The 18246-nt window shown below is 38.1% G+C and overlaps 1 non-coding gene across 1 annotated transcript; it reads left to right on the top strand.

Annotated features, from left to right (window-relative positions):
- The first annotated feature begins 16086 nt into the window (after positions 1-16086).
- Trnaa-cgc (transfer RNA alanine (anticodon CGC)) lies at positions 16087-16159 on the top strand. The gene has a single exon. It is a non-coding gene; the product is annotated as a tRNA-Ala (tRNA).
- Positions 16160-18246: the final 2087 nt, after the last annotated feature.

The following is an 18246-nucleotide window of genomic DNA, read 5'->3' as shown; positions in this document are numbered from 1 at the left end:
TCAAAAAACCATTTCCCATCCTGTCATTGAAGTAAAGATTGGATCATCCACATTTTCAGCAGTAATCGACTCTGAATCACCTATGTCATAAATGAGAAAACTTTCAACAAATGTAACGAAGAGAATACTTATCCTACGTTACCATTAGGCAAAACTAAAGTAAAAGGAGCAGCATCTGGTGAAGGAGTAGATGTAAAATTACAGAAACACTTATAATTTTGTATTGCAGGTCATACGTTCCACTCAAATTTTTGGATTGTTCCCTTATTGACAACAGACTTTATTTTAGGTACGAATTTTTTGGTACAACACGACGTAATTATTGACTTTTAAAATTCCTATTTAATGTTAAAGGATGAAAATGTACAACTGGCTTTAGAATTTCAGCACTCTTTATCTGCAGAAGAACAAACAATTAATCGGACAGAGGTCATTTCTGCATCACGTAACATAGACTGTCATTCCACATTGTTCACAGATACGTACGTACACAACTACAATACACCAGACGAAGCCGACTATGACGTTATGCAAATGATTTCTGATAAAGTAAAGCAAAGCAGTGCAAAGACAGACGACGAACGTACAGAGCTACATAAAATTCTTTTACAGCAAGCTCCAGTTTTTGACAACATCCCTGGTACTATGTATGGTTTTATGTATGAATTTCAAGTTAAACAGCACGACACGTTTAAAGCCAAACATTATCCCATTTCATATGTTCACAGAGAACAAGTTAAGAAAGAATTGCAAGCTATGCTTGACCAAGGTATTATTGAACGGGCAGTTAGTCCGTACATAAACCCGCTCCATATTGTTAAGAAAAAGGATGGATCACTTCGACTCGTACTTGATTCGCGTCATGTCAATGACATTATTATTAATGAAACATATCGCCCTGAAACAATGGAAGAACTTCTACAGAAATTTCATGGTAATGTTGTTTATTCCACATTAGATTTGAAATCGGGATTTTGGCAAATTCAGCTCCATCCGAACTGCAGGAAGTACACAGCATCTCTAGCATCTCTCTTATCAATTTTGCAAATTACCGTTCGGTTTAACAATTTCTTCAGCAGCGTTTATTCGCGGTTTGAATACTATACTTCCCACAGAATTAAAAGACAGAATCACAACGTATGTAGACGACATTCTTATTGCAGAAGCTAACTGGTCTGAACACAATCTGATTCTTGAACAACTGTTGCAAACTTTTCGTGCACAAGGACTCACAGTTAATCTTAACAACTCGCACTTTGGCAGAACTTCCATAAAATTTCTTGGACATGTAATTTCAGCAGAAGTCATTGCGCCTGACCCGGAAAAACTTCAAGCTTTACGTGACATTACTGTTCCAACGACGGAGAAACAACTACGCAGCTTTCTGGGTTTAATTAACTTTTTCCGTAAATTTATTCATTACTCTGCTTTAGACACCCCTAGATTATGCCAACTGACGGGTAAAAACACTATTTGGTCCTGGGATAGCTAAGCGCAGTCAGAATTTGTCAATCTGAAACAAGCTTTGTTGAACGCACCACTTTTATCACACCCAGATCTCACTAGAAATTTTTCCATTGCCAGCGACAGTTCTAACACAGCTTTAGGCGTACACATTTTTCAGGAAATTGAAGAAGACGGTAATACAGTAATTAAAAACATCGCCTTTGCAAGTCGCATTTTGTCACCTGCTGAACGCAATTATTCTGTTACAGAACTTGAAACATTTTGTGTTGTATGGGCATTTACCCGATTTAGGCATTTTCTTTATGGAAGACATACTACCGTTTAAACAGACCATAGGGCTATCCAGTTTTTACTTTCCGCTAAATTTACACATGGCAGATTAAGCAGATGGAAACTTTATTTACAGGAATTTAATTTTACAATTGTTCACATTCCCGGTACACAAAATATTGTAGCAGACGCACTATCCCGTTCTCTCTGCAACAATCAGCAAGACATCGCAACCAATTTCTCCCAATCAAATTCTAGCGTCATGTATATTCAACATGTCGCATTTGAAAATTTCATTTCATCGTCATTACGAGACATAGCACAAGAGCAGAGTAAAGACAACGTATGGAAAGAAATTAAACGCCTTTGGCAAGATAGGAATAATGTTACCATTAGAAACCATTATACTGTACGCAATAATATTCTGTTTCGCCGCTCTCACCCTGACAGCAACAACTGGTTATTATGCATTCCTGACGAACTTGTTAACAAATTAATTTGGTATACTCATTTGAGTTACGCACATTATGGAGCTAAAAAATGTTTTCTTATACTGAGACAGAACTGTTATTTTGCCAACATGGAGAAACGTATTCGACGAGTTTTAGCGTCATGTAAGATTTGCCAGAAAGCTAAATTAGACACGACTTCACATATTCCTCCGATCCCATTGTACCTGTTAAATTGATACACATGGCCGCTGTAGACATTTTTAGACCGATTCCCAGAACTAATAGAGGTTTTTTCTACATCTTTGTCGTGATCTCACTTCGAAATTTGTTACCTTCACTCCGTTGCGCAAAGCTACTGCTAAATCTATTTCGAATGCATTTGTAAAACATTTTTTATTTCATGTATGGCATGTATTGAAAGTAATTTCCGACAATGGACCACAATTTCGATCTGTGATATGGACGCATGTTACCAGCTAGAAACATTTCTCCGATCTATATATCCAAGTATCACGCTTCTTCGAACCCTTGTGAACGACTGATGAAAGAAATTGGTAAACTGTGTAGAATGTACTGCCATAAAAGACATATTGATTGGGATACACACATACTCTCATTCCAGGATGTAATTAACTCCATACCAAATGAATCTACTATGCTATCTCCGACTGTTATATTGAAAAATGTTGAACCACCTAACAAAATTAAAGAATTAATATCCTTTCCTACATCTCGTCGACTACGCCACCATGAAATAATTGAGATTGCGCTCAACAACATCGAACGTGCTGCAGAGCGCCGGAGAAGACAGCAAAAACAGGTTTGTACACTCCGTGACTTTCACATTGGACAGAAGATATTAGTACGCACACACTATTTCCAACAGAGGAAAGAGTAGATGCAGCAAATTTGAACTTCTATACGCAGGTACATACAGAATTCGCAGCATTCCTCATCCCAATGTGGTACATGTTGAAACTCTGAAAACCAGAAAAAGCAAAGGCAATCACCATGTCTCCAATATTAAACCTTTTATTGAATGAACATACTTTATGACTTGTCGCACTGTAATGCCTTTTCCGGTTATTGATATGAACACTTACTGATGATTATCATATTTTTTCCTGGCAAGTGCCTGGCAAGGTAAGGTTAGCAGGTCGCTTTTCTTGTCGTTATATATCAGACCGTGCACATTTTCGATTTTTTGTGTATGTATGATTGTTTTCCTATCGAAAGTAGAATATTTGTCTGTATACACTATGAAATGTTTAAGATGTAACAAACACCAGTTGACATTGGCATTTTGCATTATGATATCTCAACATCTTGACTATTCTACATTTTTTGCTACTACATTATGATACTGTGTGTATATTTTATGCACTTAAAAACCGTCTATGTGTTTGACCTAATACGTTTTCTGTCATGCTATGCTGTAAGCTTAATCATATCACTAGAAATAAGTGTTCATTTAATGAGCATGTGATTTAAATGCAAGATATTAATCCTTATTCATCATTTTCAGAAAGCAATACTGTGAAAAAGAAATAAATTAAACAACCACAGTGGTTTACTACGAACTGGAAATTTCACAACTGGAATGAAGGAAAGAAAATGCTATATCTTGTCATGAAGAGTAAATGGATCAGAATTAACAAGCATTAACCAGAATATACTATACACATCGTATTATAGCAGTCTTGACTATTTATTTTTCTTTCAGAATGCGAGGCGAGTGATGCAGGCTGTCAGACAGAACTACAGATATTAATTTTAGTGATGATGTATGCTATAAGTAAGAAACTCTATACTATGAATATCTGTATGAAGTAAATGGTAATATTAATATGAATAATGAAGTGCCTATTTTTTGGAGATGATAATAAATGATGATAAATAGTTATATGAAGAATATGGTAATATGAATAATGAAGTTTTTCTTTGCAGATGATGATAATGATGACATTTATATATTTACTGTTATTTAAGAAATGCTATGTAGTTATTTAAGTATTTGTTGCAGTTCCTTTTGACAGTATGTCTTATTATCGCATAGTATAGTGACTGAATGTTTTGGGAAAGATAGCTAGAGTAAATACATATTGAGTACACGTTTCATTACCTATTAATTAGAAGTTTTCTACTTTTCAGCATAATATACATTTTTTTCTTTCAGCTCAATAATCCATTTTGTATGTTTTTCAGGAGAAGCTTTTCATGATATTAATATGCTATAAGCAGTTTGTTATTAAACCTGTTCCAGTACTTGCATTTTTTTCCCAGTTGTGTTTGTCATTTATGAATGTGATCACATACACTCTACTTGTGTCATAATCTTCCTACAGCTGACTCATGACAAATGACGTTATTAATCCTTATTTCCAGCAATAAGTCAAAAGCAAATATTTTCGTGCCCAGCAACTATCGATCCCAACGCAATGCATTACTAGCACAAAAAAACCAGTCCCAACTATTACTAGTATACAACTAAATAATGCTACCAGGTTAAGATATATTTTTAGTCTTAAATAAAATTCAAATTTTTCTGTGTATTGATTCCATTATGTCTATGTATTATTGGACTACCGACCTTGAGTAATAGTTCCAGTGTCTTACATTTTAAATATGCCTTATGTCACTTACATGATATCATATATAAACACCAGTAGCTTGATGCTACACTCAATAGCTCCTGTTTTAAATGATGACTTGTGAATAACACCGAATAATGCTTTGTAGCACTATATGAATACTTTGTAACTAGCCAATGAAAGTCAGTAATCACTGTCATGAATTGTCTTATGAATGCCACTAATTACTGTAATTAGATGACTTATGAATAATGTTCTATAATACTCCAAACATACTACTAAAATGCTCTGTAAATAGCCAATGAATGCCAATAATTATTCAGATCGGTTGATACACTAGAGTAATTCTATGGTGACTAGCATAAGACTTAATGTCCTTCACCTTCTGACCTAATTACCAGCAGTTACTGCAATATCCGTTTGTCCTGTCCATCTACATGATCATGGAGCACTATATTTGGTTTTTGCTCTAATTCTACGTTGCTGTAAGAGTATGGATTCTACAAGAATATGGTGTTGACATATCAAGCTGTCCACCACCTTGAACGATGGAGATGTTATTATGGTCCTACTGTTTGGTTACCTAATGTACTACCAAAATGATAACACTGAACATTAATACAACATTCCAGTGTCTTGGCTACACTGATAAATACTTCAGGGAAGAGAACTTCAGATTGTCTCACTTGTTGTGCTTCCGTAGAAAGATATGGACTTTCAGTGCAGTTACGTGCAACCTACTGTGCTACAACCGTGATGCAATCCTTCCCATTCCTTTCCTAATTCTTGTAAAACGGTATAGACATATACAGTGTGTGTGCACTTCATTTCATTTATTAATATGGTCAGTTGTCCTAAATATGCTAAAGATTTTTATAGTGCGTGTGCACTTTATTTCTTTTCTTAATGAATTCAGTAGTTAAAAAATGCTAAAAACTTTTATTGTGCGTGTGTACTTTATTTCATTTGTTAATGTATTCAGTTTTTGTAAAAAATGCTAAGACTTATACAGTGCCTGTGCACTTCATTTCATTTGTTAATATGATCAGTTGTCCTAAACATGCTAAAGAATTTTATGGTGCGTGTACACTTTATTTCTTTTCTTAATGAATTCAGTAGTTACAAAATGCTAAAAACTTTTATAGTGTGTGTGCACTTTATGTCATTTGTTAATATATTTTGTACTCATTGCGTATATACTTTGAAATTTCTGAATATGTTTTGTACTCAGTGCATGTGCACTCTATTTAATTTCTTAATATGTTGTGCACTTATAAATAATGTATATACTCTGTGCTGTAGCCTTAGTAAACTAAATAGATTATAGAAAAATTTGTTGCTCATGGCAAGTCCAATTGACTCACCATCGCTGCCAAGTTTTTAACCCCCCCCCCCCCCCCAGTGGAGGGTTATGTAAGAGGTCCATGACAAAAGAATATGTTGCTAGCGCACTCGAGCACATGTAATTTCGATGTATTGCTCATGCGCTGCCTGCGATATGTAAGCTGTAAGAGAATCTGAGACCAAAGAGCAGTGTTGACTGCAGTAGGAACTGTGTGGTAGTAGGAGTAAGTAGTTGCGAGCAGTCTGGTGTATCGTGTTGGCTGGGCCGGTCGTGTGCAGCGAGGGCAGATCCTGAGCGTTGTAGGATAAGGTAAAAGCAGCCTCGCGCATATGTAGTATTGTTATATCAAGTCCCATGTAATTGTTTTTTAAAAAAAATCGTTTAGTAAGAATCTTTCTCATAAAAAAGTAACTTGATAATCATTCATTTCAATTTAAAGAATTTACTAATTTCTCCGATCCTTGGTCATCCCGATTATTGAAAAAAAAAAACAGTTCTTTCCTTTTATATAAGACAAATCTATCGGCCAGCATTGCACTTAGCTGCGCCAGAAAAATTTCTTATAGGAGCAGATATATACGCGTTATCCGGCGACCTACTTAAGGTAAGATTTTTCATTTTATCCAGAATGATGTATCAGGGCCATGACGCAGCAATGATGACGTCCAAAATTTACCAGGTTAAACTGACAGTCAATTATTGAAAGGTTATAAGTGAGCGACAATTTTATTGAGAGATTAGTCGCATTGTATTATTGGGAGGTTATGGAAATTATTTTGTGGGGAGGTTACACTAAATGAGAATATTATTTATATTAAATTATTTTGTGGGGAGGTTACAGGCTCATTAGAAAGTGTTGTGTTAACAATGATGACAGGAAAAAAATTAGCTGCCGTTGACTTACCCACATCAGAAGGGCGACAGAAAATGCGTGTCCGGGAAGTGCAGAATTCAACCTTCTATGGGATGTATGTATTACACTTCACAAAACGAACTTCGTCGACATTCAAGAAATGTTCAAAACAGACCTCTAACTTGCACCATGAACACCGAATTAAAAGTGGCTTGTCACAGTGATCGCAAAGGTTTGCACCATCATGGTCATAGGCGAAATCTTGGGAATTACAAACCGTGTAGGACGTTCAGTTCTGTCTCTACTCTTAAAGAACGCAGTTTTCATCAATCCGTTACACCAATACAATTCTACTAGGGTAGTCCACAAAGTAAGTTCCGTTTGGCTATATAAAACAAACGTGTACAGATACAGAAAAAATATTTATTGTACAAAAATCTACAACTGTTTAACTACTTCTTTACATAGCTTTTGAAGGCACTTTTCATAGCGTGGCACAAGTTTTTGTACGCCTTCTTCATGGAAGGTTGCCACCTGTGTACTCAACCGTGCTGTAACATGTTCTTTCAGTTCGTCAACATCGTTAAAATATTGACCACCAAGGACAGATTTTAGGTGTAAGAACTTCCATAGCAAGGGCACTAAGTGTAAACTTAAAGTTATGCTTAATCTTCTCATCAGTTGTGGTTGTCTTCAATCAGTAACCACAGACGGACGTCCACTTCGTTCTTCATAGTTCACTTGATAATGTCCTTCATTGAACAGTCTTGTAAGGTGTCAGGCAAATCCAACACCTTCCATGACAACCCAGAGATGATAATCAAATCCAGTAATATATCACATAGCTCCGAATAAATCGTGACATTAAATTAACCAAAGTAACACGAGTAGCGAGTGAGCAAATGGAACACCACAGACTAACACAAGAATGCCTAAATGCATGTCGTACCTTCCCACCGTGAGGCAGACGCAGTTCCGAGTGGAGAAACGAGGGTAGAAGCCGAGAGCAGAACCGTGTTAAGCTAGAAGGCCCAACGATAAGAGGCGGACTGGACACCCACGTCGCCAGCTAACCACTAGGGCCACACAACCCGCACATTTTAGCGTGAGACTGTTTCGCGTCTCTGTTACATCAAGGACCACCCCCCAGCCCATGTTAAAAGCTAGAGCCCTCCAGAAAAACAGTATACATCTTACGATAACACAAAAACGGCCACTACCACCCGCAAGTTTTAGCGTGAGACTTTCTCACGTGTGTGTTACATTAGGACCCCCCCCCCCCCCCCCCCTCGCCCCCAGCCCATGTTAAAAGATAGGGCCCTCCAGAAGAACAGTATAGATTTTACGATAACGGTAAAAGGACCACACCAGCTGCAGGTTTTAGCGTGAGACTTTTTCGCGTCTCTGTTACGTTGCAAACTTTAAAGACATTGCCCCACCACGAAAAGTATAACGTTTCTTATTGGATACACAGAATTTTTGTAGGCGGAGCTTAAGGTTAACATTGAGACCCTGTTTGGTCAGATGAAAACACAGCCAGATAGTTTTTTTTAACAAACTTCGGTAAATGGTAGTAAGGAGAAGTTCGGAGAAGAGAGTTGCTTCCGAGAGGACGGAGCTGCGACGGCCGCCACCCCCTGACGAACACCGACAAGGTAATGAACGCACGCGATGCCGCATAACAGCGCATAAAGCTTCACTCAGAACTGCAAAAGTCTCATCTGTTACACCCCCTTTTTGCGTAATACTAGTGTCGATCGCAAATTAAAGCTCATGGTGTTTACATTTGCTACTTGAAGTAAAAATATGAAACGCGATGATTTCTCTGTTATATAGTTATTGAGAAGCCACATCAGCCACTGTAATTACGACAAGTTATATAAGTAATTAAAGATAATTGAGGGTCACTGTAGACCATTTTGATAGTTTTCTCTTTGTGAAACTTAATTTAAACCTAGATTATATATGTGGTATGGCATAGGTCATCCTTCGATGCATTGTAGAACTTGGAAACCCATTCAGGGAATATTCGTTCACATTTTTGTTGAACGCAGTTGGTTTTTAGCATCCTGTATTAAAACATTTCCTTTTATCAATAGTGCAAGTTATAAACGATGTTTTGTGAGCAGAACAAAATTTCCAATGGTAAACGTAACTGCTTTTTTGACGTTATTTTACCAGCTAACTAAAAATAGGAAAGCCTTGAACCCCTTGAAACATCCCCTTTGAACAATTTATACAAGACTGTGCTTAAACTGACACACAATATTTTTTAGCGCAACGCAATCTTACTTTTAAAAATCCCTACAAAAGAATGGCCCTGACTAACATTAACCTATACGTTTCACAAATCACTTACCTCACAAAAATCTTCGTTACTCAAGCTACTGCAATACAGCGAGTGCCACTACTGCCAGCTAAATAAAAGATTCAAACTACTGAAGGCACTAACTACTGATAGGCATAGTTAGCAAATGAAAGATTTTAATACAGAACAAACAATGTATTTACCTTAATAGTCATAATATATATATCAGTTCATGACACCAATTCTTACAAATTTCAAAACTCCGCCATCTCTCTCCCCACGTCCACCACTGCTGGCGGCTCACCTCCAACTGCGCAACGCTACGCGCTGTTAGCATCCAGCTGCCTCTGCTCAACACTACAATGGCAGACAACAATGCAAACCAGCCACAGACTGCACACGGCACAGCCAGTGATTTTTCATACAGAGCGCTACGTGGTGTTGGCGTTACCAATAAAAATACTTAAACAGCCTACTTACACCCTTCCACTAAATTTAGTTAGTATTAAGATTCTTTTACAGGGAGTGCAGTGGAGCTGATGCTGAGATCATTAAGTATTTGGTTATATCATCGCTAGTCTCGCTGAACTCTTCTGAATTCTACATGTCATGTGGTCTGGCGTCTCCTTACCAGCAACAGGTCCCAGGTTCAAACTAGTTAATTCCCTAAGAAACGCGCTCAGAGCGTCGTTGCGCGAAAGTGGTAGGGAGACACGATATAGAACAGACACCACCATGAATGTTTAGAGTCTGACCCATGTTATAACCATTGAGTCACTCTTAGCATTTTGTCTGTAAACCTCGCAGATTTGCAGATGAATTTACTTTGGTTTAACTTTCTATGCATTTAGAAAACTAATCACAGATCTGATTCCACACGCAGCGGCATTTTCAATCACGGCTGACATTATAAAGAAGCACTACAAAGCACATGTCGTTAGCAGCGATCTGAAAATGGCGTACATGTCTTCTCCTTGAGTCAGAGTAACTGTCACGCCAGCTCGGAACTTACTTTGTGGACGACCCTCGTAGAATCATATTTGTGTAACGGAGTGATGAAAACTGCTGGAATGTGGTGGCATGCAACCAAATGCAAAACAATCTGCTTTGGAACTTATCGTGAAACTGGTTATCCTTTAAGGCGTAGCTGCAGATTTCGCGATATTTTTATAAGCACGAAAAAAAACTTCCAGTCGCCGAATTTGTCCAGTGGTTCCAAATAGTACAAATTGCAATGTCACACACTTTTCAGGAGGGATAGTTTGCTCCAAAATATTATGATTTTTATATTTAGACGAGGAGTCAAGCAAAAGGCAAGTTGCTTTGGCCAGACACTGGCCAAAAGCAGTGATCATACCGTAGTTGTTCTCTAACGACCATTGTGCCCTCTTGCTTTCGTAACGTAAATATTCCCTACTGCCCTTCCAAGATTACACACACGAGAAAGAACCGTAGGGAGTAGAGATCTTCCAACTTCTCACAGCATAATAAATAACGTTCCAGTCAATTAAACACACGGATTAATAGTCGACATGATTGCATATGTATTAATATTAGCTGATTTTGATACAACTCTCTTGATAACTCTAATTTCCATGGTTCTTTTCACATGTATTTACTCTTCAAATCCCGATTGGTTAGAATTGAAAACAGATTCCTTACTGAACGATGGAATAAGTCTGCTTATCTCATGTATAAATTTTAGGAACTATCACCCAGTTTGCTGTATACTGTGAAGCTGATGCTTCGAAATTTCGTTATCTTACGTTTTCCAGTTCGGTAGCACTGTTTGAAGTTATGCAACCAGCCACTGCTTCCCTTGAAACCACTGTAATCTATTTCGCGCACAATTTGCGGTTAATAACGTACTAGGGCGCTATCATGCATTTGGTGTAAATTTTATCGACCATCCCTGAAACGCGCAAACATCAGTTTTTGTAAAAAGTGCGCTATGTTCTCCCGCCGCGCGGGATTAGCTAAGCGGTCTCAGGCGCTGCACACATGGACTGTGCGGCTGATCCCGCCGGAGGTTCGAGTCCTCCCTCGGACATGGGTGTGTGTGCTTGTACTTAGAATAATTTAGGTTGAGTAGTGTGTAAGCGTAGTGACTGATGACCTTCGCAGCTAAGTCCCATAAGATTTCACACATATTTGAACTTTTTTTTGTTCTCCCTTGAATATTTGTAGTTTTGCTTATGCACTATACAGACTTATTCGATATCTGTTCATAATTTTTTTTAAAAAATGCTGCTGATAAAAAAAATGGCTCTGAGCACTATGGGACTCAACTGCTGTGGTCATTAGTCCCCTAGAACTTAGAACTACTTAAACCTAACTAACCTAAGGATATCACACACATCCATGCCCGAGGCAGGATTCGAACCTGCGACCGCAACAGTCGCACGGTTCCGGACTGCGCGCCTAGAACCGCGAGACCACCGCGGCCGGCGCTGCTGATCATCTTGTACTTAATTATGTTTAGTACCCGCTCCTTGAACAAAGATTGTCCTTTACCACGTTTCACTGGAGAAAGGATTTGTCGCTGGCTGTCCGACAAGGATGATCAACTACAATATGAGTTTCACTTGTTAAGGATGTATCGTCATCATTGTACTCATATACATTGTCCGCACAGTCTAACATATACCACACCACACATTCCACTGACTGCTCTTGCAGAAACGCTAATATTTCATCTGCCATTCCTTTCTCAGTCAACGAAATTCCTTGGATTCCTTTCTGACGAAACGTCAACTTCGGCAAATGTTGTTCCAAATTTTACGTTAGAGGAAACGAAGCCTGATGTGCATGTCCGACAGCACAGACTCCATGGAAGGGGTTTCTTGCAATAAAATGATGATTGGGGACCCTGGGAGGGTCAGCCAAATGTCGGGGGGGCTTTAACAAGATTGCTTTTACTTGTTCACTTTCCCTACTGGATAGGGTCGTTGACTCTGGCTGAAGGCTTGTTATGAGACCCAACCTGTTAATTAAAACTGCCCTTCACTAATTTTGATTAATATTTAAGAACTAAATAGTGTTCAGGGAACTGATCACTACTAAACAAACAAGGATAGCATTGAACACATTTATTGAACAACAATCTTCCTAACATCAAACTGAACTATGACATACATTTAAAAGTGATAAAATTAAGCTAGTAATGGCAATGGCCCTTAAATTCCAAAACTAACTCTTAAGGCCGGATAACGCACCTGTACTTGCTATTTTCTACTCTCTCCCTTTGTCAAACAGCATAAAATGCGTCAGACAAACCTACTGCAATTAACAAAGTCACAATAAGAGCGTGGCTGGAAAACTGAGCTCTGGTATCACAGGAGTGCGTAATATCGGATTAAATGCCGAAACTGAGCGTCACGTTACCAAACGTAGCATCGTGGACAGCAAGCTGGCAATGGCGTCTGCGTCGTCGTGGAGCCTCAATTGTAACAAAAATGAATTTATATTTCGCGAACAGGCTTCCTGTTCGTAAACTCCTATTCAGAAGCTAATTCTGCTTTCTTTCCAATCGTCTCGCACTCGTTAAGACGGGACTCACCAGCCCAAAGGCGGAATCCAGTAACGTCTTTAATAAAGTGCGGCTCAAGGAAATTGCTCTGCTCCTGTTTGCTTTCTGTGAGACAGTGTACCCAACCGTAATTGGCGGAATCAGCCTGTCTCTAACAGTAAAACACGACAGATCCCCTGACTGAATAATAGTTTTAGTTGCAGCTGGCAGACTTATTCAAAGTCCTGCACAGTACAATCAAAAGAATTTACTCTCCAACAGCAGAGGCGAAATCACGACGTCCGCTCGCCACAGGAGCTAAGACGCTTCTCTCGATAACAGCTCCAAAAGCTTCTCTCTGCAAAAATCAGCACCGCCACGCTTTTTTTCGAGCTGGCCAATCCCGTAGCTCTAGACCAGCACAGTTCGTTCCCACTATTCTTTCCTGGGTTCTTCCAGCCAATTAAAACATTCTGCGCCTTACTGCGCCTAGAATGTTCTGGAACAAAGTGAAACTCCGTTCAAAATTGAACCCACCAATCGTGTCTCTCTGTTCGCCCTCGCGCAGGAAGAGGTCACTGCACTAACTTAACCGCGTTCCTTAGAAAGCCCCAGAAAACGCTAAGAGTCATGGGAAGGATCCCTTAGACGCCAGTTCATCTCGACATAGTGGCGTCAGCGTAACGTCCAGCGCCAACGAGGCGCCGTCCCTCGAAGGCCTGCCTCTGTTGTCCGCGCAATATATATATATATATATATATATATATATATATATATATATATATATATATATATATATATATATATGTGTGTGTGTGTGTGTGTGTAATGTTACTAACATTGTGTTAATAATGCACATTGTGTTGATAATACTTGATAATATCTAGGATCCCACATCATCTGGAAATCGCCTGAGACCATAAATCACAGATTTTTAGACATTAGCAACAACAGTAGCAGTAATAGCTCACCAGCAGAAATATCATAATTTCTCAATGTAGGACGTAATGTGTGTAACTTTAATACTGAAAACAACGATAATTAATAGCAGGCATTGAACAAGATAGTGATACCTATTGCTGCTAAAGACAGATATTTTTTAAAGCGCAAAGAAAGAAACTAGGAAATATTTCCACAGTCAATGCGCCTCCACAAATTCATTACATAAATGTATCACAAAAAAGTCCATTCACGCTTGTCTTCGCGGAAATTTGGTTCAGAAATTTCAGGTCTTACAGCAGGCTGCCCATTGGTTTCAGTGTAAGAAACTCTCAACACCCTTAGTTCTCAAATTATCCTAGATGTTAGTTCTTTGTACGCCGCGTGGACGATACAGCGTATGCTGCGGAACGAGTCATTTTACAACATGCTGGTCATTGCATTATTTGTCTTAAGCTGTGTTATTTTTATCTCTCTTTTAACTTTTATTACTGATATAATGGACGGTCAGAATCAATCTGAGAAGTTTGTAAGAGTGTTGCAGGGTAGATTGTGCTCACAAATAATTATTAAGAAAACGATTCGATTCGTTACGCCTTTTGTTATCAAAGTTGCCCAGTTAGACAGTTGCCCACGCAAATTCAAGCGGCCCACTAGAGGCAGTGTCGTCAAACGTGTTCTTCGTTTCGTTACCTAATACCAGACAAGGGAGTGATACAAATATTGAACGTGGGACGGCAAATCCGAGACAAAGGCTGAGCAGTCTCCTGCGCTATCTTCTAAGCTATGAGAACAGCACTGACACTAACTGTGTCTGGATGAATTTGAGTGCGCAGCTGCAATGATTAGCTAACTTCAATGCAAATCAACTCGGAATCTGCTAAACGTATCGAATGTTTTCTTAATAATCATTTCTCAGCACAACCTAGCCTGCAACACCCTTACAAGCTTTTCAGACTCTTTCTGACTGGCCTGTGTAGTTATTGATATCCCCCCCCCCTCCGAAATACACACATACGCACAAATTTCAGATAAATTGTTACAAAATAGTAAATGAAAGAAATGAACGAAAGAAACATTACTCTTTCTGTGTGATTATGAACATGGTTTATTTAGTTACTTCCGGGAAAGTTATATCATCGACATTCAATTTCGTAAATACTACATAACTTTTTCTATCGTGTAGCTGATGGATTTAAACCATCCGTGGACAAATCACTTTAAATTAAATGTCTATCAATTTTACTTAGGCGCCTAGAAATGTTCAAAGTTTTGGAGTGGCAACATGTTGTACATATTTGGCTATGTCCAGATGAATATTTTGGTTTCTGAATGCTCCTTAATGTGAGGTGTTAAAACGAGACCCAATCTAATCGAATGTGACTTGAAACAGTGCATCAAAGAAGCTTCTCATTCCACACCCTAGAAACCTCACATCTCATATGCACGTGGCTTAGAAGGATTACTGAGTTCGTTATTCATAAATGTGAGTACTCGTTTGAACACGTCATTTAAATGAACTTTCCACTACTACTATGTCCCTCTAAACACGGCCAGTTACGTACAGCATATGGTACAAAATTGAATGTTTTCAGCTCGTACTTTAAATTGATATTAATTTGACTTAAACTGATTTGACCACAGATAGCTTTGATAGATGAGCTATGTGATAAAAAATAATGGTCAATTACAAAAATTCTAACCCGTTGATTTAACTCTGGAAAATAACTAAGTATAGTATGTTCACAACTCTGCAGAAAGAGAAATGTTTCCTACGTTTACCTACCGAAATAAATTCCCTTTGACTTATTGTTTTGTTATGGTACAGAGAAAAAGTACCCCACGTATATGTACATAATTTGCAAGGCAGATATGATTACATTTTCCGTATGAAATTAATGTTATTGTCTATTAAATTATTTACGTAAGTGGATATGAGGTCAAGGATTTTTATAGCTAAATACTTCACTGCATTCTGTGCCACACGAAGTCTGAGTGGTGGATAGCGTAAGTTACTTCTCCATCTACTGTTATATTTGTGCATATGATGGCTATTTTGAAACTATGGATGACTTACGATAATGATCGAGGCAAACGAAGTAAATTAAAAATTGTGCTGCCGGAGGGGCTCGAATCTGGGGTTTCTTGCTTGCTAGGCAGAAATGCTAACCATTAGACCACCGCAGTACGATGGTCAACATTACTGCACGAAGTACCTCAGCGGAGTGTCCTCTCCAACACCAACTTCAATTCATTTTTCCCTTACATTTTGTCACTACCGCCAGGGCCCTCCGATATTGGTAAGCACCCCAGCGTAGAACATAATAGGACGTGCTGGTATCATGACCAAAGTACTGTGGTGGTGTAGTGGATAACATTTTTGCCTCGCAAGCAAGAAGACCCGGGTTCGAGTCCCGGCCGCAGCACAAATATTAATTCCATTTCGTCTGCTTCGATCATTATCGTACATAATAAAAAAGAGACTTAAATGTCTTAGGGAAAAATTCAATTATAAGATCTATGGGTGATTGTTGTTAGCGGACTCCATGTGGGAATAAATGTACTACTGTCATCCAGTTTGTTAGCGCGCCCAAGTGTTTTTCGAGATGTCTAAAAGAGAGTCTACAGTAAGCACACATATCAGTGCAACTAACTCTTTCTTCCTGAATGACTAATCACTCAAAATGCATTGTCATAAGACATTAGCGAATGAAAACAATGAATATAATTAACACCACAGTAACACAGTGAGGGACAGATTTTGTTCTGTATGATTTCATATATAATGGTAAGAAGAGGTGGGCTACAGAATTGTGCAACAACTGTCATCATAGTAAAACTGGAGTAGACGTGGTTAACGAACAAGTTAACACAATAAACAGAAGATTTACTTGCCTTGTATTTCTCCAAGTGTGCAAAGCCTTACAGCAAAAATGTGTACATGTCAGAATATGTACCATCCTCCCCCATATTCTCTAAAGAATCGAATTCCCATGTAAAAACAGTTTCAAACGTCAAATTACTTTGCAAATGAATTAATATGTTAATTATTTGACGTTATGCATGTATGTGTGAAAAGGTTTAGAAAAGGTTTAAAATTGTGTGTACATTTTGTTGGAAATCGGTAAGTTTCTCCTGGAAGTCGTTAGAAAGAGGCTATAACGCATCTTCCCATAAAACTGCAACGGTGAACTGTTGTGCCTAATTAAATAATCCTGAAGGGACATTATAATAACGACGTCATATGATATTCCTGCCTGTGGACTGGCACATAACAGCTATTAACATTATTTGTGTTAAAATGTTTGAGAGGACTTCAGTTCAACTGAATGCAGAGCAAAATAATGTTGCTTACTATTTGTACGCAGTCTCTGGTCATAGTAGCTGTGCCACTGGAAGATGTACTTGTTTTTGTCATCGCTGCTGAGCATCGAGAGGCGCGAGAATTGTTTCGTTTGAGTGGTAGTGAGACATACGCTGAGCAGAGCACTCGTGGCAATGTAGGCGTAAAGTTAAGTGCATCTGTGTTTAAGTAAAATGATTAGTATTTGAATATAGTGAAACAGACGAGAAGGATTTGTTTAGTGATTTAGAATGAAAAGGGTATGAAGAGGATTCATTGTTGAATGAGTCATCCATATCAGTGGACTTAAGAATTTTCATTAAAAATTGAGTAATTTTCACTGTAATTTATTTTTCATGTTTATTAACAATTTGTCCAATATCAGTGAGAGTAAGAATTTGTTATCAATGTTGCCCTTTGTCAGTGTTAATGAGTGCTGTAACATGAATTTCATACAAGTAATAATATATCAGATAATTTTAAAAACAGTTTGTTAAAGAAATATTTCACCTAATAGCACTGTCCATATTCTCAATCCATGTCATATTTATTTATAGAAGTGTCCCACTCAATGATGTGTAAAAATAGTTTACATGTTGTCTGGAGAATTGTACTAAGCTCTGACCAACTGTTCTCAGAAATTTGCAGCTGGCGCACAGAGAACAGCAAGCGCTGCGTTTCCAAGTAATTACATTTCGAGGTAAGATATTTTCATTTCACGATCAGTTTTCTCCGAAAATTATCAACGGACAGGGACTATTTCACGAACGGCATTATATGGCAGATCATTAACGCACAAGAGCCATTTTGTTTAATTCAAGAGATTAATAGTGAAGTTCATGATTTAATCAGTTTGAACATTTTTTAAATTATAAAACAGGGCCAAATTCATGTTGTATTCTGGCAGGCAGATGTATTTGGTTTCTTTCGCAGCTGGAATGCACAAAATCAACCAAAGCTAAACAACAGTCAAGTTACCAACGAAGCCAGTTCGAAATTAAATCGAAGCAAATAATTTAACAAAAATAATGTTTAAAAGAAACTTTCGCAATGTAAAAGCAAAGTCTTCGAGAAATAAATATCTTTAACACACTAAAGCTATACAAATCCTTGCTCTTCCGTAATTGTTCTACCTGAGAAGTATGCGACACTAGAATGTCTTTTTCTCCT

The sequence above is a fragment of the Schistocerca gregaria genome, chromosome 7 (assembly GCF_023897955.1).
Source record: "Schistocerca gregaria isolate iqSchGreg1 chromosome 7, iqSchGreg1.2, whole genome shotgun sequence".
Taxonomy (NCBI): Eukaryota; Metazoa; Arthropoda; class Insecta; order Orthoptera; family Acrididae; genus Schistocerca; species Schistocerca gregaria.
Note: the sequence above shows the minus strand (reverse complement) of the source record. Positions and strands in the feature narration are given on the sequence as shown.